This window comes from Syzygium oleosum, unplaced genomic scaffold (genome assembly GCF_021117445.2).
Source record: "Syzygium oleosum isolate NSW1041296 unplaced genomic scaffold, Sole_v2.1 Sole_v2.51, whole genome shotgun sequence".
NCBI classification, from domain to species: Eukaryota; Viridiplantae; Streptophyta; class Magnoliopsida; order Myrtales; family Myrtaceae; genus Syzygium; species Syzygium oleosum.
This window is the reverse complement of record NW_026607535.1, coordinates 500,266-523,413: the sequence shown is the minus strand read 5'-3', so window position 1 is coordinate 523,413 and position 23,148 is coordinate 500,266. Positions and strand designations below refer to the sequence as shown.

General features: G+C 42.2%; 1 long non-coding RNA gene across 2 annotated transcripts; it reads left to right on the top strand.

Moving 5' to 3' along the window:
• Nucleotides 1–3,684: 3,684 nt before the first annotated feature.
• Nucleotides 3,685–22,956, top strand: LOC130136834 (uncharacterized). 2 transcript variants are annotated; one of them, XR_008815544.1, is made up of 5 exons: nucleotides 3,685–4,073; nucleotides 4,315–4,371; nucleotides 4,482–4,786; nucleotides 21,811–22,507; nucleotides 22,621–22,956. It is a non-coding gene; the product is annotated as an uncharacterized LOC130136834 (long non-coding RNA). The 2 variants fall into 2 exon arrangements; XR_008815543.1 differs by lacking the exon at nucleotides 3,685–4,073 and having other exon boundaries at nucleotides 4,086–4,371.
• Nucleotides 22,957–23,148: the final 192 nt, after the last annotated feature.

Sequence of the window (23,148 nt, the reverse complement as noted above, 5' to 3'; positions counted from 1 at the left end):
CTTTAGGTTGATTGCAGCTCTTCAGCTGGATACGGAACAAGCTGAACGTGAGACAGGAGTATAGTCGTAAAGCCGATGCAGTTTTCAGCAACTTGTCACCGTAAGTACTGTTTTTTGGCATGTCTTTCTACTGGATGATTCTTGACTTATACTGTACACTGCAAAAGCTGAGAAAGCTAAGGAGACACCACACTCTGATTAGGGTAGGATTAAAGGCCTTTAATCGATCGTTTCTCTCCTCAGGTGAACGCGACGTGAGCATGCTGCCATGTGTACACTACACTTGCTTACTGAAATGTGCTGTGAACGGGGGCTTTCGTGGTCAGCGAACGTGCTTATCATTTCCTTACATGACTGCATGCTCTTGATTATAATAACTAGGAATCTACTCAGAGCCTACAACTTTTGTATCACGATACAAAGGTTCCCACTTTTCCAATCCACATAATATCTTGGAGGAATTCAGAGGCATCTGTTCTTATTTCACTTCTGGAACACGAGTTTTATTGAGAGTAGACCACATTGATGTAGATATACACGAACTTCATGTTATCTTGCATTCGTCTCTTGCATTGGCGAATTTTTTTTTCTTGTTAGGCCTTAATGGTTCAGATCAGATGAAACTAGAACCTTGAGAAGAGAAGAGTTTGACGACTGGCCACATGGATTACTCGCAATTGGGACTTCTGGGAAAAGTGATTTCAGGGGAAGCCGGGAAAACCAAGATCTCTTGGAGAATCATTTTCATCCGACAAAGCTACAGAAAGAGCTAACCAAGCTTTTGTCCCTTAAAAACAAGCAGCGAAACAGACAAACAAATCATGGACCTCCCGCTGGATAGACTCCTCAACTGCCCCTCAAGTTTGGAGGTGGACCGCAGAATCGGCAGTTTGTTTCACAGTGATTGAGATGACTATGATGATGACGAGATTGATATCGAGCGGACTGTCAGTGTGATACTTCGTAGATGCGAGGAATTGCACAGATAATAACAAGAATGCAATCTGCGAAAGAGTCATTATCTTTCCTTATCAAGAAGATGTTTGTCTGCAGAAGTAAATTCATGCCAGCAGGCCCAGCACCCACTTTGAGAGGTACACTTCATAAATCAAGGATGCAGAAGGTCCATACATGGTTTTGAGTTTTTCTTTGATCAATATTTGAAGGTTCCTGCATTAAAACCGTGAATTGAACTTTACAGTCATTAGAAATTGGTGGATTATGGGTATTGTAAAACTCTTTAGTCTGTACCACAACCTCGCACACCAGTTTACTTTCCAAAACATAGCCTCCCCTACTCATGATCCAATTTCACGTTTGTCTAACTTGCGGTTTAAGTTGGCTTCCAGATGTCATATTTAGTTAGAGATTCTTGCAAAGCCTTGTCTCGTACCATCTTATGAGATGAGAATGAGATGACCTTCGTTTATCCTTGGACTCATTTTATTGTCATAATTTTGGGCTGTTTCATTCTCAGCACAAAGTGTCATTGTAAACTAAATCAAATTAATTAGCTAACCCTTCTTGTTCATGGTACAGCTTCTGAGGACAATAATTCACCCGAAAATCTATCCCCAAAATGCATCTCGAGCATCATTGATCAAGAAATACTTGGAGGATGAACCAATGCCATAATTAGTAGAGGAAAAAACGACGGAAGATATCTGCAAATTGATCGAGACAGATTCTGACTGTAAGTAGTTGCATTACAAGGAGGAGTAAATCGACAAACTTCAAAATCTCAGTAGTACATCCACTCTTAGCTTACTTGCTCATTTTGGTGCTGCCACTTCTTGTGCGCTGTATAAATGTTTCAACCAAAAGCTGTGTCTTGATCGTCAGCGACTTTCCTAGACGAACAGAAGTCCTACATTCAGGGACTTCTTGCGTCAAATATGTTTACCGAAGATGAAACAACATGTCCACGTTCCTGAATCAAGCATAGCCATATATGCATGACGAATAACAGAATCAAGCATAGCCATACATGTTTACTGAAGATGAAATAACATGTCCACGTTCCTGAATCAAGCATAGCCATATATGCATGACGAATAACAGAATCCTAAAAGAGTTAGCTGACCAATTGATCTGTCAATCCTCGGTTTCAGATATCTTTTTGGAGATGTAGAGCTGCCTCATCCACTGCCTCCTTAAAATCACAAGGCGAGAGGACTCCTATAGTGCTAAAACAATTCCATATTTAATACAATCTAGGAAAACTCATTTACTCAAACTGAAGTGAGAGCGCAGAGTAAGCGAGCGCAAGATCGAGCAAGGGCGAGAGAGAGTGAAGAGAGGGTCATAGAGGTGGGTTGAGTCTGAATAAGTTGTGAACCCATTTAACACACATATTATTTTGAACTTTACCATTCTAAACCCATTTATGATTCATGTACTGATTATGACTAACCCATATAATAATTCAGTCCATCAAACATGAGTTAAGAAATGGGTTTATGACCCATTTTGACTAGTCTAATCATCGTCTAGAGCCGGATACTTCTATTCTTGCAGCACGTGTTTTTTCCGTACCACTAAGAGCCACTCCCTCCGCCCCCACGCGCCACTGCCTTGACTCTTATCGCACTCGCCACCACCGACTCTGCTCACACTTGACCGCCAAGGAACACCAACCCATACGACAAACACCAAAATCCCCAAAACCGCACCATGTCCTTGCACGTGGAACTATTAATAGGCCGAAAGTAAATTTGCCTCTGTGAAAGTTACTATTCACAATATTAACTGATTAAGCTGTTGATAGTCAAGTGATATTTGTTAATGACAATGACCAGCTAATCAATCACGCTTGATCATCAGTCTTCGCTTCTTTTTCCAAAGTGGGCAACTTTGGCTTTTGTGGGCATTGATTGACTTCAAGTCAACATCTGGAAAGCCATCTAGATAGATCCATCATCTTGATGACCTCACAGCACACAGACAAATTGACTACCTCACAATACAGGCTTGGTATTGTAAGAGTATACAGCTTGCAGCGAGGTTTGACTCGATGACACTTTGCAGGTCCTCTGCAAAGAGGTGCCTTAGACAAATTCACCTTTTGGAGCTTTGATCTTCAGGTGCATGAAATCATTCTAATCAGAAAAATTAATTGTTATTTATTAACATCTGTTATATACAGTATTGTTGCACAAGACATTTTTAATTAATAACATATCTGGTCATACAGAAGTTAACCTGAAGTTGCCTCTCAATTGGCTGTTTCATAAGACAACTGCGTGGTACGTTGCAGTGTGGCAGTGAATTTGGATTGGCATCATGACCATTTTCAAGCTGCTGTTACTTTCAGCTTACTTAAATTTTCATGTGCTGTCTCACGATAGGCTGCAAGAACGAGCAGACAATCGGAGGTTCCATCGGACTACATGTGCCCGATCTTACTCAAAACTATTCATGAGAAAATAACATCTGATATTATACGAGATGTACGTTTAAGCACTGTGTGACCTGGTAGTTTCTACCGTTGTCCTATAGGCTTAAACCGTTCCTGCGTCAGGCCCAAAAATCTGCTACTGCTATACTGGCCGATTTAAAGATAAGTATGACTCCCGCTTAACTGCTAAGGTTTAACAATTTTCTCTATAGTCCATCTGTTGTGTATCTTTTCCCTCTGTACTTCTTGTGGTATATGTACAGAGTGGTTTATGGTATCATCTGGAAAACTTCGTCCGCCCCTAGTTTTGCAGTTTTCATTTCCAACGACAACAGAAAGTGGTCAAATGCATCCAGCTTACCCTGCTTTTGAATTTTGTGGAGTCTTGAAAAGTAATTTTCTAAAGATGTAGAAGGCAACAAAATGTTATTTTCATTGTTTGTAAGTGGAAGAGGGAGGAAATTGAAATTTCAGGAAAGGCTCTTGATGTTGAATCTTAAATAGGACAAGAAACAGACAAGATACTCTGTTAATAGCACCAGACATGTTCTAAAAGTGAAAATTAAATAGAAGAAATCAATATATGTATTCTTTTAAATATTTATAGTGAAATTAAGAACCAAAACCTGTCTTAACCAAATGCACCTTGAGATGCTCCAATCTCATCCATGTACTTGTATGTTGCAAACTTTAGCATATATTAGGAGTGATGAAGCTGATTTCAAATTTCTACTTCTCATCATTAACAAGAAGCTCGTTATCTTCACATTAAAATAGTTGCTTTTTAAAGGAGGAGTAAATTGATAAACTTCGTAATCTTTGTAGTACGGCCACTCTTAGCTTACTTGTTCATCCACCCGTGCTGCGCTTCCAATACTGCATAGATGCTTTAATGTTTTAATACTCCATGGTTTCAGGTATTGTTTTGGAGATGTAGAATCTGCCTTCATCCGCTGCAACATCAAAGTCACAAGGTGAGAGGACCTTTTAAGCACCTTTTCAAGAATGTCAAATGAAAATTCGTTTCTGTAATCTGTTGCTACATTTTTACGTATGCATATGAATCTATGTATTTTCATTTCAGTTCCTTGGAGATGAGTGGGTATCATCCTGAAATGGTTCGAAGTATCAGAGGCTTGTTGGAGGACCAAGAATAGCCGGGAGCATCAAGAAGGAATGATATGCTCCAGCAATTGAAAGCAATCATTACAATTGGAAGAGCTTTACACATTGTTCAGGGTTCTTCCATGATGCTCATTGTCTCATGCATCAATGGACTAGTGGTGGTCCTCCTTACTGTATGCCAGCGAAGCTAGATAAACCCATATTTATCACCAAATTTTCTGCACGTGCTGCAAATTTTTGCTCTATGTGAGGTACTTTAGATCGGTAGTGTTTCGCTGGTTTTTTACTCCGTCGAAAATCTTTCACCGAACATTGCGTTTCGGATTTTATTAGGAGAGACTAGGGTCTTGAGTTAAGCTTGGACAAAGAATGTCAAATGCGTTTATTAATCCCAATTTAGATCTTACACCCTGACTCGATATGATACCAAACTCGACAATACTAACAATGAAACGACAACTTGCAAATACCGAGACCAAGCCATGTCAGAATCTAATCAACGACACAGCTAATATGCGGTATTACCATTTAAGGTACGCCAGAATCTAATCAATGACGTAACTTGAGAGAATATGACTAGAATCTAATCAACAGCTATATTCCAAGCACAACGCCAGAATTTAATCGACGACGCTGAACTAATGGCACAACATTGGAATTTAATCAACAATGTTGAATCTGATAAAGACTCTTGCCGGAATTGAATCTACAACGCAGAATCTGAAAATTACAGCTAAAACTACTCCTAATGTGCTAAAAGTAAAGCTTGATAAAAGATATGTTGTGTTATTTGCGAAAAGAGTCTTTTCTTCGTTGGAAATCCTTGAGTATTTATAGAGCAGCTTGATAATTATTGACCGCACTTCTCCTTGAAAGGTATTTTTCACTTCCTTACGTTTCGCGTTTTAACCGCTTCCTGACTTATCGATGTTAATTACGCTCCTTGGGCATCACGTAGTAGCTAATTTTCTTCCACGTGTCTCTTTATTTCTTCCTTGATCTTCACGCCCACGGTCATATCTTTACCTTTTGACACGTGTAAATGAAATTTCCGCCATGTATTACCATGATTCCGTGCAAAGCTTGTTCGTCGACGTCATGTGCAAAGCTCGTGATCTTAGATTCGTCGACATCACGTGCAAAGCTCGTGGTCTTGGATTCGTCGACGTCACGTGCAAAGCTCGTGATTTTGGATTCGTCGACGTCACGTGCAAAGCTCGTGATCTTGAACTCGTCGATGTCACGTGCAAGGCTCGTGATTTTAAACTTGTCGACACCTCTATGACGTGTCCTGTCGATAATTACCTTAGGTCTTCTTAATGCCTCTGGGCCTGACTTGCGGCCTTTTTTGGATTTTCGCTATGTGGGCCGTACTTTATATCTTTTGTAACTTGTAAACGGCCCACTCCCATCAGGGGTAATTTTGGGTGTCAACATATGCCCCCTTTTAAAAGGAATAAATTTGAATTTAGTTTTTTTAAAGGTGTACCTTGTCTGTGTACGAATCCCTAGGCGATGATCATGCTTTTCTGTCCTTTGACGTCCTTTCGAGCAGTCCCTACGAATTCTTCATCCAATACCTATTGGACACATCACCTCGTATCTTCTCCGAACAGTTGTGACTTTTCAAATCGTCTTCTTCATCCTTTATTCTTGTAAAAACCTTGTTTCATCGTCGCGTCTCTTCTCTAACCCTAAAAATCCTTTCTTGAACCCTTTTCCGATCTTGATCCATCGCTTCCTATGGCGTCCAAAAAGTCCGAATATTCGGCCAGCGATTACATCGCAGCTTTTGATAAGTTTAAAGATGATCCGCGCGCTGGTAATTGCTTTTTTCATTTACTGAAAGCTGTCGAGGATGAATGTAACTGTTTCTCTCTGGGCTCCAGTTTCATGGACCATCTCAATATACCTGTGAATCTCCAATTCCATTTCCCGTATAAACACAGTGAGACTTTGGCACTGCAACATTCTTCTATTACGGATGTGTGGTCTACCGGGTCTTCTCGATTTCGAGGTTTCCCTTCTTACGAATAGGATTTTCACAAATGGTTTATTCGGTTGAAGGCTGACCAAGAAACTCGACTTTTATGGACAGCTGCCGGAATCGACATCGCTCTCGAGGTCAGTATGTCATCATATGACCTGGAACGTGGGTTATTGGGCTCCGCCATCACTTTCTGGTCCTCTTCCAGCAACTGTTTCTTTTTTCCTTGGGGCCACATGTCCATCACTATACTCGATGTGTTTGCCATAGCGGGTTTTGAATTGGTTGGTCACGTCGTCGAGAATTTGCCTGTACTGTCCACTCCTTTTATCTCTGAAGATGCTCTGGCATACAGCAATTTCTTGTCTCGATTTCATCGAGCTTCGGGTCCTGTTACCCAAGATGAGCGTCTATTTTTCTTGCTCTTTTGGCTGTCAAAATATGTGTTTTTTAGTCCTGCCCTTAAAGTCTGCAAAGATTATCTGCAAATTGCCGCAGCCCTAGCCACGGGACAACGTCTCGCATTGGCCCCTCTTGTTCTTGCAGTTTTATATAGAGGCTTTACTCATGCTTCTCGGGCGATGAAGTTCGGGGATTCTGGAACTATCTCGGGCGCTTTTTGGATACTTCAAGCATAGATGGCTTTGTATTTCCCTTCCCTTTTTAGTAAAGGTGATCGTCATCTTCCCCATTTGTCTCTGCAAGGGTATAGAAGACCTGTACCTGTACCCCTGGGGTGTCGATTGCTGAGCTGTTCCCCTCGACATATTGCTTCTCAAGCGCCTCCTTTTATCTTCTATCTTCGAGCTTTTATTGAACTGAATCATGACCGAGTCATTTTCTTTAAATATGGCAATGGAGAATTTGATTATTTGTTCGATCCAGCTCGATTCAATCTTTATAGGCCTTTCTGGACTTGTGCTCTATCTGCAGTAGATCTTCCCATATGGACTTCATTGAAGGGTCGATTCTATCCTGGATTTGAGGTATACTCTCCACAATATTGTGCTAGGCAATTTGGACTCTGGCAAGCAATCCCCATGCCAATTCCTTATTCAATGGGCTTCCCGGAAGGGATCAAGAAGAAAGAATACTCTCTCAAGAATCGAAGCCCACTTCTCTGTTGTATTGAAATTGCTAACACAATGCACACCCATTATAGTGCAGACCTCCCTAATGGTTTCAGAGCCCGTCCAGGATACCTTGCTGAATGGCAAACTTAGTGGTATTCCTTTGCATTTGAAAGTACATACGAAGAGGCCCTCCGGTCTGCGATTGTTCGTGTGAAGCGGAGTGGTTCTAAGAAACCGATTATCCAAGGTATCGACACCACCATTCTACGTTTTTATTCAGTTTCAATCCAGTGCATCTTCTAACTTTCCATTTCTTAACTCAGAAACAGAAGAATACTCTGACGCAGAAGGTGTCGATGCTGCAGAAAATCCTACTGATGGTAAATCTCTGTCTTTCTTCCTCTGTGTCAACTCACCTTATCCTCTCATTTATATTAGTTTGTTACTTATAAGGTCTTTCTCCCCTCTGGATTGTCTCTGGGATAAACGAAGAGGAAACGTTGGAAGAGATGGTATCATTGCTGAAAAGGAAAAGGAAAAGATCTTCTCCTTCTTCTCCAAGAAAGAAGTCCAGCACTTTATCTGTCGAACCATCTGCTGAGCCGGTTGCACGTGATGTGGTTTCTTCAGAACCCATTGCTTCTTTGGATAAAGGTCCGAGAGATAGCATCTCTGTTCCCACAATTCATAACCCTATTACCGCCTTGGCATCTACTGGTCTTCCTTCTGTCGAGCGGGTTAGCAACATCTCAATTCCATCGACTGGTATTTCTAGCACCATATCGGCCGCAACTACCTTGATATCTTCCAGCGCCTCTGTTACCAATTTGATGATATCCCGAGTACAGCTCTTCACTCAGCTTGATTCATCCACTATTGTGACCCCTGGTAAACTTTTGTTGTTGTCTGGCGTATTCTGCTCATCTTGTTTATTGGATTTATTTATTCTTCTTTTCTTTCTAGTTATACCAGCAATTGTTCCTACTTCTCCACTTGTCCGAACTGCTCCAATTCTTGATTCCATCGCCGTAACCACTGTCGCTCTTAATATGATTGGACGTGAGAAAACTATATCTGAGACAGGTACGTGTCTTTCAAATATTGCGTTGTCTTCAATTCTAATCCTGATTCTGAGATATCATTCTGGTTTTACAGCATGTGGTCCGTCGACAAGTATTATGATTCAGCGAACTACTATTCCAGCCACTGTGGTTAATCCTTCCACAGTCTCTCCGTCGACGTCTACTCCAATGTTCGCAGCTTCGGCTTTCACGGCTAACTCAGCTGAGGCCTTATCATCGACGTCTGTCTCACCAACTCCTGATCATCAGTCGACTACTGCTTATACAGGCAAGGCAATGCACGCTATAAACGAAGTTGAATTTATTTTGGCATTTAATCCATATGACTTGTCGCCTCATTCTGGTCAATCAAAGCTGGCCATTGTCAAGAAGAAAATGGAATTGACGCGCTTTTTAGACTTCTCTATAGGAGGATTCGCAAGGATGTCATATGATGCTACAGCCTTAGAGCAATTCAAGCTCCTCATTGAGCGTCTTGGGAATGACAATGCTGAAGTTGGATCCATTCTTCCTTCGACGCTCAGGGAACGACTCAAGGTCTTCTCCCAAGAGTTTCAGACTATGTTCAATAAGTATCAACAACTCTTGGGTCACGTACAAGAGATGGTCATTCCTACAGAAGTACATGAGGAGCCAACTGATGTTGTGAAGGAGGCTAGTGAGACAGTGAACGCCCGTCGTGAGTCCCTTCGGGTTATTACGGACGAAGTAAGCGTCCTTGTAGAGAAGGAAATGCATCTTATGGCAGCTCTCGAGGAGATTCGTCGACAGCGAGAGATGAAGCTTCGTCAACAGGCAGAACTTGAGCAAGAACTGCGTCATCATGTCGACGTTCTGAAAGGCTTGAAGCAACAGGAGCATATGCGAGTATTGAACTCCGCAATGCAACATCGTCAAAATAGAAGTGCATGTATTTCAGAGATGAGTAGACTAGAATCTCAACTGTTTTTGCTCCAACAAGGGGTTCACGACTTTCTGTCGGACAAACCTTCTTCTCCTCAATAAAATATCCTTATTTTCATTGAGTGTCCTACGTGTGCCACGATTATTGATAACCACTTTTGATAATGGATCCCGAGCCTTGCGCCTTCGTTTATGTGCACGTCACCAGTTAGTAGGCCTAACTCATCGGCCAAATAGACTAGTATAAATACCTAATAGCCGTTAACAAGTTTCATCACTTGGCCCATCATAATGGCTAACTTTTCTTCTTCCCCAACCAATGCTCAAGCTCTCCTTCGCTTGAATTATTTTGAGAACCTTCGGAGTTTTGAACGACAAGGGCGCCTTTCCCTATCCTTTATGGATTACGATGCAAAAGCTCGCCACGTGATCCTAGGTCCGTATCTCAAATCAACACCTCCACCATCCATCTTTACTGAGCATTTTCCGCGTCATTATAAGGAGATTCTTCCCATTAGTCGATCCCGACTTAGCATCTCCACTTGGGCATCACCAAATTATCGTTTCAACTCGTATCCATGCTATGACGAACAATTCTCTTGGTGGTACCAAAGGATGAGACCAGAAATGTCCAATATTTGGAAAGCGGCAAAGATAGAGGAGGCCTTATCATTAAGCTGTCTTTCCATAATCCTGTGGAATATGGACTTATCGGAGCTCTTTGCTGTCTCTGGTCACCATCGACTAATTGCTTTTTCCTGCCCCATGGTCCGGTAACCATTACTTTACTCGATATGTGGTCACTGACTGGCCTATCACCTTTTGTGGAATTTTATAATCAGAAGTCGTGGTCATGTTCAGATTTTTATGGTATCTCTTTCGTTGATCTCTCATTTCCTAACTTCATCAAGGAATTTAGCAAGCCAGACGGACCAATAACCCCTTAAGAACATGTTGCATTCTTGCTTTGTTGGCTCTGTCGATATATCTTTTGTACCACCTCCATATCATGTGGGTTTGTGGATATCGCATACGCCCTTACTCAAGGTGTTGATGTGGGGTTAGGTCGGATGGCCTTGTCCGCTTTATATAAAGGTCTGACCGATGCACAATCTTCATTATTTAGCGCGCATCCTGATCCTTTCGTTGGTCCGCTGTGGATATTGCATGGTTGGGTTCGATCATATTTTCCTCATCTATTCACATCTTACGGTTCCACACCCGTCGACTGGTATGATGCACATAAGCAACCCATAGAGACTGCTTTTGGCCCCTGAAGTTTTGTAGCGTTTTTCTCTAGCCAATTGGAGGGCTTCCGGTCTTGGAATACTTTCTGGATATTCTGCTTACCCTGAAGGACTTCACTTTTCATAGGTTTGGCGTAAACTTCGTGTGTGATTCATCGACTATACAACATGATACCTTAATTTTTTGGGCAAGCATTCTTGTTCCCACCGATCTTCCACTGGAATTCACTTTTGGAGGAAGGTTTTCTATTGGCTTCGAGGCATACAACCCCCATTATTGTGCCCGTCAATTTGGATTGGTGCAAGGTATTCCTATGCCAATTGTCTACTCAATGAACTTCCCTTATACTTCGTCTCCTCGGAATGATGCTCTATCATGCTACAATGAGGTTGCCAAATATATCCAGGGACAATTCAAGCTTGTCGATAATTTCAGCACTCCGTATGGTTCGATGTCATTTAATCACTGGTGGGATGAATATAAGGTCTTGATTTTTCTTGAAGACTTGGATTCTGCCTTGTCGAGGATAACCCTGCTCCCAATGGGGTTGTTACATCCTTTCAGGAGGTTTCCTATGTCCGATATGCCCTTATCTCCGAGCACGCCATCATTATCTTTCTCCGATGTGGATGAATTTTTAAGCGAATCGATGGACGAAGTGAGCTCTACTATGGATCATCCTTCCCTTAAAACTCCTCAGGTCAACAACATTCGAGTCATTGGGGGTAAACGTCCTTCGGTAAGCAACTTTTTTCCCCCTGCTAATCATGATGAAATTCCCTCGAAAGGAGCTCAACTTTGTGAGCTCCTAAAGGAAGGGTATGACGTCATTTGCGTCGTCCCAGAGATCAAAAGCAAAGTGAGATCCTTGCTTGACTATCTGATTAATTTACCCTACCCTTTACCTTGTCGAGCTCTAGAATTTGCTTTCCATGAATTCTCTGATTCATTCGATGTAACTATGAAGGCTTTTAAAGCAGGGCTTGAATATGTTGATAACGTCGAGGGCAAAGAAAAGACCTTGAGTCTTCAAGGAAAAGAGCTGGATGAGGCCCGAAAGGTCTTTGAGGCATTCCGTATCAACGAAAGTATTTCTATGTCGACACTCTTTGACCAAAGTAAGGTCATACTAGACCTTGAAGCGACCGTGAAGCCACTGAGTACTGAGGTGGAGGACAGCCAAGCCAGAAAGAACGAAATTCTGGAATTAAATTGTGATTGAGAAGTCTAACTTCACGGCTTCATCTTGGGCCTCGAGCAACATTTCGTTTAATTTACAGCTAGCACCATCTTTTTCTTTCTTTTTCCATGTCATTAATGCCGAGAATAGCACTAATGTAAATATCTTTATTGCTCAGCTTTTCCTTTTATCTGAATAATCATAGTCTGCGCCTGCTTTGATGACTTGTATGGCATTATTGACCGAACTACCCTCTCTTTATGCTCTCGAAAAGACGTCTGTGTACAATCTTCTGTACTTGCATTTAATGAATCAGTATGATGCGTAATCACTTTATATCGGTGTGATTTACTTCTGCCATTGTATGGACATCCATCTGGGTAGTAGTTGAGTCCCATCGGTACACGTGTAAATCATCGAACGGCTAAGAGTAATTATCAGCACGTTTTTCCCTGAATCTTGCTTCGTAACCTTCAAGGAATAAATACTCATTACTCGCAACGTTCAAATCCCTGTATCTTGGGCTGATCAATCAGATACGAGCGTGCCCACCGAGATATTCGTCACGTCATTCAATCTTCTCGTATCGATTCGTGACGATTCGGGACTCCAGTTGCGGGCTATAAATAGTGGGCTTATTGTGATCAAGACTTCACCACTCGACTTTGAATTTTAACCCCTTATCCTCTAGAGAAATCTCCTTTCTATTATTGTGCCGATCGTCGATGGAATCCAGTGCTTCGTCACCAACCTTGAATGCTCGCAAGTTCAAGGCCTTATGGAAGGAGATCATCTCCTACCTGAGCCTGACCTACGCTGTTCTAGTCCTCAAGCCCCAGGCGGTAGCCAAGGTCGAGAAGCTGATTCGCAAGGGGAGACCTGATGACCTGCCCTCCAATCATCCTTTCCTCGCTGACTATGAGGAATTCATGACCGTCTTCGAGCACTTGGTGTCCCAGTTCCAGGACAATGAGAAGGCCATCCGTGCGTATTTCGTTATGGAACGTTTGTCCGAGAGCATCAAGGAGGAGGTCGAGCATGCTGATGTGGTGTACAACACACTTTATGACGTGCAGGGCCAACTTCACTCTTCTCAAGAGCATCTTAACAAATATCGAGAGCCGATTGTTGATCGGATCCGGGGAGCGGAGAAAAGACTGAGGCGAGGAGTTCCTTGCCCCGAAAAGGATGAAATCGAGATGGACCTCTCGATGGATTTTCGTTGTGAAACCTTTGTCACCTCCGCTTCCACATCCTTGGGCCGACTGGCCGAAAAGTCGGATGAACTGGTGGAGTCCCACCTTGAACTTATCCGAGGGCTGAACAAACGGCTGTCGAACCTGGATGAGATGCTCCCCAAACTCGAGGAGGCCAAAGAGCAGGCTGAAGTGGCGAATCAGCGCTTAGAAGAGTGGATGCAGCACTTCGTGGCCCGTTTTAGAGATCATGTTGGTCTCGGCCTGGGAGAATGAGGATGGCTGGCAGGTTTGGGTTCGGAAGGAAGGAAGGAAGAAAGGAAGGAAGGAAGGAAAGAAGGAAAGAAGGAAGAAGAAGAAGAAGAAGAAGAAGAAGAAGAAGAAAACCAAAACAAAGTCCTTTTTTTTTTTGTAATCTGTCTTTTGCTTGTGAATGAAACTGGACTTACTCAGAATTTTCAATTTCTTCTTCCTCCATGTCTCACATCTCCCACATAGTAGGATAATACTTCTTCAAATATTTGCCGTTGATAGTACGGGGAAATTCCTTTCCGTCGATGTCCATTAATCGATAAGCATTTCCGATAAATGCTTCGGCTACCATGAACGGTTCTTCCCAAGTTGGTGACCATTTACCAAACTTTTCACTGTCCAAACTCGTTGGCAAAATGGTCTTCCAGACTAGGTCACCAATTTCGAACTGTTTATGCTTTACATGTTTATTATATGTTTTGGCAACTCTATCTTTCTGGAGGATTAGTTTTTCCAGGGCAATCGCTCTGTTTTCTCCCAATTCATCGACATTGGCAAACATTAACTCGTCATATTCTTCTTTGGCCAAGTTATTTTGAAGTTTGACTCGTAAGGATTGAATCGTAACTTCAACAGGGAGAACTGCCTCTTGTCCATAAGTGAGCATATATAGGCTAGTTCCGGTAGCAGTCTTTTTGGACGTTCTATAAGCCCATAATACAGTCGACAACAACATATCCCACTCTCTGGGATTATCCTCCAGGTGTCGTTTAATTAGTGCGATGATGGCTTTATTGAAAGCTTCAGCCTGGCCATTGGCTTGGGCATAATAAGGAGTTGAATGAATCATTTTAATGCCTCTAACCTTGGCAAAACTAATCACCTTTTGTCCAGTAAAAACCGTCCCTTGGTCCGTAGTTATAGATTCTGGAATGCCAAATCGATGGATAATACACTCCTCGATGAACTCCTTCACTATCTTTTGTGTTATGTTCTTATACGAGGCCGCTTCAACCCACTTGGTAAAATAGTCGGTAGCAACCAGAATGAAGCTATGTTTTATAGACGAAGGGGGGTAGATTTTTCCTATTATATCCATAGCCCAGCCTCTAAACGGCCAAGGTTTGATAATAGGTTTCATTACGACTGCAGGAACATGTTGAATGGGTCCGTACCTTTGACAAGCTTCACATCCCTTAGCATAACTTATGCAGTTTCGGGTAATAGTTGGCCAAAAGTAACCATGTCAACGGAGTAACCACTTCATTTTTATCCCTGACTGATGGGCCCCACATATGCCTTCATGAACCTCGGCCATTGCTATCACAGATTCTTATCGTCCTAAACATTTGAGCAGTAGCCCATCCTCAGTCTTACGATATAACTCGTCTCCAATCATTAAATAATTGAAGGCTTTTCTTTTGAAGTTTTTATCAGTGGAGACTGGGTTATTGAGATACTCTATAAATGGGGTTCTCCAATCTTGGGTTACTACTTTGTCAACAGTCGTGTTGTCGACAAGAATTTCTGTCGACTGTGTAAACAAAACTCTATTGTCCATCGATGGTAAGACCTTTGTCTAAGTAATCATATGGTCAACAAGCTCTTTTGATATTTTATAACCGGAAGCCATTTGTGCCAAATCATTGGCCTCCACGTTATGTTTTCTTTTAATATGGATCAACTCAAAGTCGTCAAAGTGGTGTAGGAGCTCTTTGGCTAGTGAATAATAAGATATAATATTCTCATTAAGACACTGATATTCCCCAGATAATTGTCTTATCACCAATTGAGAATCCCCTATTACTTTGACGAAACGTATTTTCATGTTGGCCAAGATGTTTAAGCCAACAATTAAGGCCTCATATTCGGCATGATTATTGGAACATTCAAAATCCATTTTGAACATAAGTTTCGTTTTCTGTCCATGAGGGGATACTATCATTACTCCAGCCCCAGCAGACCCAGGGGTACTGGATCCATCAAAGTAAAGCTGCCATGGGACCACGTGAACGTATCCCTCACAACTTTCATCTCGTGCTCCATGATATTCTGTAATGAAATCTGCTATGGCTTGTCCTTTTATTGCTTTAAGTGGTACATAGACCAGATTTATTTCGGTCAAAGCAAACGTCCACTTGGCAATTTGGCCTTTAACAATAGGCCGAGTCAATATGTACTTAATCACGTCTGTTTTACATATCACATGTACCGTGGTCGGCAGCATATAATGACGTAATTTGATACATGCATAAAACAATGACAAACATAGCTTCTCAATCGCAGTGTATCTTGTTTCAGGATCATTCAACATCCGACTCAAATAATACACTACTTGCTCTTTGCCTTCGCCATTCTCCTGCGCCAGTATACATCCGATGATAGTATCGGTAGCGGCCAGGTACAATTTCAATGGTTGACCCGCTCTTGACGGTATCAATACTGGCGGGTTAACCAAGTACCGTTTGACTTGGTCAAAAGCATGTTGATGTTTGTCCTCCCATACAAATTCTTCTTGACTTTTCAACTTCAATAATGGGGAAAACACCTCAATTTTTCCTGACAGGTTAGCAATAAATCGACGCAAAAAATTTATCTTCTCTAAAATCATCTGAAGTTGCTTTTTGGTTGTGGGGGGCGGCAATTCTAAGATGGCCTTAGCTTTATTCTTATTGATTTCAATTCCTCTTTGATTAACCAGGAACCCTAAGAAGTTACCAGCCCTTACTCCGAAAGCACATTTCAATGGATTCATTTTTAGGTCGAATTTCTGCATCCTAATAAAAGCTTGTTCTAAATAATTTAAATGACATACCTGGTCTGATTTGACAATAATATCATCGATGTAGACTTCCATAAAGTCCCCAATCATGTCATGAAAGACAAAGTTCATGGCTCTCTGATAAGTTGCCCCTGCATTCTTTAATCCAAATGGCATGACGAGCCATTCAAAGGTGCCGATAGCTCAGGACACCTGAATGCAGTTTTATGGACGTCCTCTTTAGCGATGAATATTTGATTGTAGCCTGAATGACCATCCATTAATGACATAATTTCGTTTCCAGAAGCCGAGTCAACTAACATATCCGCCATTGGCATCTGGTACTCATCCTTGGGCGTGGTTGCATTTAAATCTCGGAAATCGATACAGACACGTAGCTTCCCATTCTTTTTCTTTACCGGGACTATGTTAGACAACCATTCGACGTACCATGCCGTTCTATTAAACCCTGCTGCTAACAATCGCTCGACTTCTTCTTTTACTTTAAGGATAACCTCCGGGGCGAATCGTCTGGGCTGCTGTTTATGAGGCCTGAACCCCTTTTTTATGGGTAGTCGGTATTCGACGACATCTCTGCTTAATTATGGTATTTCTTTATAGTCCCAGGCAAAATAATCCCTATACTTCTTCAAGAGTCTTATCAACTGAGCTTTGAAGCTATCATCGATCAACGCACTTATGTAAATAGGTCGATGTTCATTGCCTAGCCCAAGGTTGACCTCTTGTAACGGGTCTCGAGTTTCAATTGATTTTTCAATTTCTTTTATAGGTGACTCTTCAAACTCGAGGATTCCATCGACAACTTCTGTGGATTGTTCTGCGAGCTCGGCCTGATAGGCCGAGTACCTCTCAATGAGGTCTTTTGACAATATAAGGTTCTCCATGGACAACCTCATTCAATTGTGCTGCCAGTTGACTCTTTGGGACCCATTCAACGATCCCTTTGTCGGAACGGCAAAATGCAATACTATTGGGGTCAACGAGAGGTGGCTTACTGATGGATATACTGTCTTCCAATGCCAATGCATGTGTATAGGTTGTCTGTGACTTGGTGTTTGCTTTGACGTATTCTACCTTATCTCCATTCCAAAATGCTAGCATTTGATGGAGAGTTGATGGTACGCATTGATTACCATGGATCCAGTCTCGGCCCAATAGCAAATTGTAAGATCCATCTGCATTAACCACACAGAAAGATGTCCCCGGAGTTTTGGTGCCAACGGTCAAATCAGCAATGAAAATTCCTTTAACTTCGGAGATTTCTCAAGTAAAGTCGGACAATTGGATGTTCGACGAAATAATCTCCTCGTCATGCCTTCCCAGCTTCTTGTAGAAACGATATGGGATGAGATTTAGTGTAGATCCCCTGTCTACTAATACTCGAGACACAGGTCGGCCATTAACTTTTACGTTTATATTCAGAGCCCTTAAATGGTTTGAACTCTTGGGTGAAGGTTTCTCGAATTCAACCACCTCCTCCATATCAAAGTGAAATTCTGCTTTTTCTTTCTCTTCCATTGTAATTTCTTCCATATGACCTGGCTCCACTGTCATAACCCGTAGGTTCGATGGACGACATACTCGCACCATGCAAGAACTTAATGACGAGATTGATCTTGACAACTGTCGTGGTTCACATCGTGCAGGCTTAATGTCTTGCTTTGGTGAAGATTGCTGAGGTCGACCAGATGTCGACACTTGAACTCCTGGTTTTCTTTTCCAGACTAAGTTTCTACGTTTAGGGTACTTTGGCTTGACCTTTTGTTCTGCGATTAAGGTTGGTCTAGCCTGCTTGATGTGAACTTGACTTACTTGTTGTTGGAGCTGATACTCCTTTCTTTTCCTCAGCATTCTCCTTTTTTGAGTCCGCGTCAGATTTGAACTATGATTTTGAGTTCGGCGGGCCTCATACCATTGACCTACAAGTGGGTCTCTTGGCACTTTCAGAGTTTGTCGACGTGGTGGATGAGGGTCTGTGCAAAGATCATCTTGATCAGGGAAATTAGAACCCCATCCACTTGGCTCAATCTTCCCATTGTACGAAGGTGGTGGAGCATAACTAACATAATAATCATATTTACCACTAGGCTCTCCCAAAGTACAAATAGTCGGATTACCTTCTTCGTACCTTTGCTTGAATGACTTAATAGTCTTATTACGGCTTCGGCGGCCTCTATGATGATTAACACCCCTAGGAGGAGTTTGTTCATCATATGAATCAGTGAGGACCAAATCGCGAAATCCGTCGACAACTTCACTAGGCGGACGTCTTCGACTGTTGGAGTGATGTTTGTCTTGTTCCAATAGTCGTCTACATTTTTCGCAAAAACGATACGGCTGATGCCCCCTGGTCTTTGTCCTTAATGACACCATCCCTGCCATTACAGGAAAAAGGATCGACATCAACTTCCATCGGGGACTTACCTTTGTCTTCAGAGAATTTTATCTTCCCTTGCTTAATAGCTTCCTGGACGTTTCTTTTAAACACAAGACAGTCATTGGTGGCATGGCTCCATGAATGATGCCATTTACAGTACTTCTTTCCTGCTAATTCTTCTTTGGTAGGTATAACCTGACCCTCCGTGAGTCTGATCTGTCCGTCGGCTAATAATAAGTCAAATATTTCCTCTGTCTTATTGATATCGAAAGAATAAAACATAGGTTCCTTAGCTTTGGACATGAGGTTGGACTTTTCTTTAACTCTTGCTGGCTTTAGAGCCTTGCAAACGTATGGCTTATCAATCACCATTTTAGCGAGAGCCACATCTGCTATATCTGCTGACTCAGTTTCATCCTCGCTCTCGTCAACGTCAGCCCAACGAACTTCACCCCATCGACCATACCTTTTGTCCTTTTCCTAAAGGAGACTTTCATGCTTAGCAGCTATGGTTGATAATTGGAACAGATCTGAATATGGTTGTCCAACCATTCTTTCTCGGGTTTCAAACTTCAGTCCATTAAAAACGAGGTCCGCAAAAGTCTTTTCAGGTAAATGGACTAAACACTTATTCCTTGCCCTTTTAAACTTGGAAACAAACTGATCGACAGATTCATTAGCTAATTGTCTCATGGTCGATAGATCTGCTACCGACAAATCTGGCACAGCTCTTTGAAATTGGCAAGGGAATAACCTTTCCATTTGTTCCCATGATGTGACCGAATTTGTCGGTAAGGCAGTATACCATGTAAACGTGGTTTTTGACAAGGATAAGGGAAGTAACCTCAACTTCCAATAATCAGCATGAGCCGCATCACCACATTGAGTCAGACAATGATTAACATGTTCAAAAGTGGACTGATCTTCCTTTCCAGTGAATAATGTAAATTCTGGCATTTTAAAACCTCTTGGATATGGTATAGTGTCCATCCAATCAGGATATGGTTTTCTATAAACGTTTGGGAAGTATCCCATATCATGGCCATATCCCCTCATTACAGGGTCCACTGCTAACTGATTTTGCACTTGACCCACGACAGGCGCAGGAGCTACAACATAATTAGGTGGCAATGGCTGATTCAAATTTTGATGAGGCAATTGGTAGAATGGCTGCTGTGGTAACTATGGCTGTTGTTGAGGTGGTGGGTGTATTATCTGTGATACGTTGTGAGCAATCATATGTGGGTTGGCCGGTGGGTTTAACTGTGCTGGCAATGGTTGCTGGATTACATTTGGACCCATAGGGGGTGGAAAATGTTGATTTACATTAGGCACTGTGGGCTGGGGTGCCTGACGTTGTTGTTGAATGTTCATCTGTTGGATCTGTTCTTGCCCCCTAAGCAAGGGTGTTGCAAGATTCTGAACATCTAAGACTACAGGTGGAGGATTTACCTGGATCACAGGGGGACCATGCACCTGAGTAACCTGATGTCCTCTTTGGAGGTTTTCATCGATCATCGACTGTCGAGCAATTCCTCCATTTGGGTCCACGCTAGCGTGAGGTAATCCCTCGCTGGATGCTATTGGCAAAGTTTCTCCCCTTGGTAATATTCGAATGGGTGGGATCGGAGATGTACTTTGCATCATTGTTCCAAACTGTATTGCAGGACCCCCCGATACTGACGGAGATCCTGTTCTCAGTTGGGCTAGTGCGATGGACCCTCCATGTTGACCTTGCGTGCATTCATGATAAGTGTTAATAATCAAAGGCCTAACCACTTCAGTCATACGCCTTACCACATAATCAGCGAACTCGTTCTGAGTTTCTTTGATAGTCCGCCTCATGGTAGAAAGTGCAACTGGTGTGAGCTCAGTTTGCCTTCTATCTTCAACACGCTACCTCGACATATCTGTGACCTCCTCTCGAGATTGGTTAGCAACCTCGGTATGAAGAAGTTGAGCGGATGATGTCTCAGCACGGGCATTATCTTCCGCCATCGATGCAGCTTGCTCGTCAGTAGTATTATCCGAGTTGGTTCTACTCCGGGTGTGTGGCATAGCACTCTCTCTACTTAACTCAATAGGGTTCCCACCGGACGTGCCAAAAAGATGTTTTGCCGGTTTTTTACTCCGTCGATAATCTTTCACCGAACGTTGCGTTTTGGATTTTATTAGGGGAGACTAGGGTCTTGAGTTAAGCTTGGACAGAGAATGTCAAATGCGTTTATTAATCCCAATTTAGATCTTACACCCTGACTCGATATGATACCAAACTCGACAATACTAACAATGAAACGACAACTTGCAAATACCGAGACCAAGTTATGTCGGAATCTAATCAACGACACAGCTAATATGCGGTATTACCATTTAAGGTACGCCAGAATCTAATCAATGACGTAACTTGAGAGAATATGACTGGAATCTAATCAACAGCTATATTCCAAGCACAACGCCGGAATTTAATCGACGACGCTGAACTAATGGCACAACATTGGAATTTAATCAACAATATTGAACCTGATAAAGACTCTTGCCGGAATTGAATCTACGACGCAGAATCTGAAAATTACAGCTAAAACTACTCCTAATGTGCTAAAAGTAAAGCTTGATAAAAGATATGTTGTGTTGTTTGCGAAAAAGGGTCTTTTCTTTGTTGGAAATCCTTGAGTATTTATAGAGCAGCTTGATAACTGTTGACCGCACTTCTCCTTGAAAGTCGTTTTTCACTTCCTTACGTTTCGCGTTTTAACCGCTTCCTGACTTATCGATATTGCTTACGCTCCTTGGGCATCATGTAGTAGCTAATTTTCTTCCACGTGTCTCTTTATTTCTTCCTTGATCTTCACGCCCACGGTCATATCTTTACCTTTTGACACGTGTAAATGAATTTTCCGCCATGTATTACCATGATTCCGTGCAAAGCTTGTTCGTCGACGTCACGTGCAAAGCTCGTGATCTTAGATTCGTCGACTTCACGTGCAAAGCTCGTGATTTTGGATTCGTCGACGTCACGTGCAAAGCTCGTGAATTTAAACTTGTCGACACCTCTATGACGTGTCCTGTCGATAATTACCTTAGGTCTTCTTAATGCCTCTGGGCCTGACTTGCGGCCTTTTTTGGATTTTCGCTATGTGGGCCGTACTTTATATCTTTTGTAACTTGTAAACGGCCCACTCCCACCAAGGGTAATTTTGGGTGTCAACAGGTAGTAAAGAGTAGCGTAAATTCATCACATGGAACAACTTTTCAATGCAAGAATTCTGCCTCTGCCTCTGGTTCTCCCATTTTTCTTTTCTTTCTTTTGTTCTCTTTGAATGGAGCAAGAGTTCCATCGGCAAGACAGTATCTCAAACGAGAGTTAATTTTTACACACAGATTCGACTGCAATTGGGGGCGTAATATTTTTACACTACACTTGCTCACTGAAATGTGCTGTGAACGGGGGCTTTCACGGTCAGCGAATGCGCTTATCATTTCCTTACATGGCTGCATGATCTTGATTATAATAACTAGGAATCTACTCAGAGACTGCAACTTTTGTACAAATGGGTCAGAGACAGATTCCAACTGTGAGCAGTTGCTTTATAAGGAGGAGAAAATTGACAAACTTCATAATCTTAGTAGTTCATTGGCCGCGCTGTGCTTCCAATATTGCACAGATACTTTAATTAAAAGCTGCATCTTGATAGGCAGCCACTTTCCCAGATAAAAACGGAAGTTTATATTATGTTCCTTTCAGGACCACTGGGTCAAATATTAGCACCGAAAAATGAAAGGCCATGTCCATGTTCCTGAGTCACCTCAAAAAGTTAGTGACCAACTCACCTTTCAAGCCATGGTTTCAGAAATTGTTTTGGAGATGTTGAATGTGCCTTCATCCTCTGCAACATCAAAGTCACAAGGTGAGAGGACCCTTTAAGTTCCTTTCGAAAATGTTAAACGCAAACTCGTTTCTGTAATCTGTTTTGTTTTTACGTTTTACCTATGCAACTGATTCAATGTATGTTCCTTTCAGTTCCTTGGACATGAGTGTATATCATCCCGGGACGGTTCGAAGTTTCAGAGGTTTGTCCGAGGACCAAGTATAGCCGGGAGCATCGAGAAGGAATGATATGCTCCAGCAATTGAAAGCATCGCCAATTTCATTGACGATTGCATTGCAATTGGAAGAGCTTTGACACAGTGTTCAGGGGGCTTCCGTGATGCTCATTGTTTAATGCATCAACAGATTGGCAGCGATTCTCTTTACTGTATGCTAGCAAGCTAGATGATACTCAATTTATCACCTAATTTTTCCACACTTTTTGCAAATCTTTTATAAACGTGAGGTACTTTGGACCGGTACTGGAGACTGTAGCATGAATTGATCACAAGGAACAACTTTTCAGTACAAGGATTCTGCCTCTGCCTCTGCCTCTGCCTCCTGTTCTCCCATTTTTCTTTTCTTTCTTTTGTGCGCTGTCAATGGAGCAGGGAGTTCCATTGGCAAAACATGTCTCATGCAAGGGTTAATTTTTGCACACGACTTGGCTGCAATTCGGAC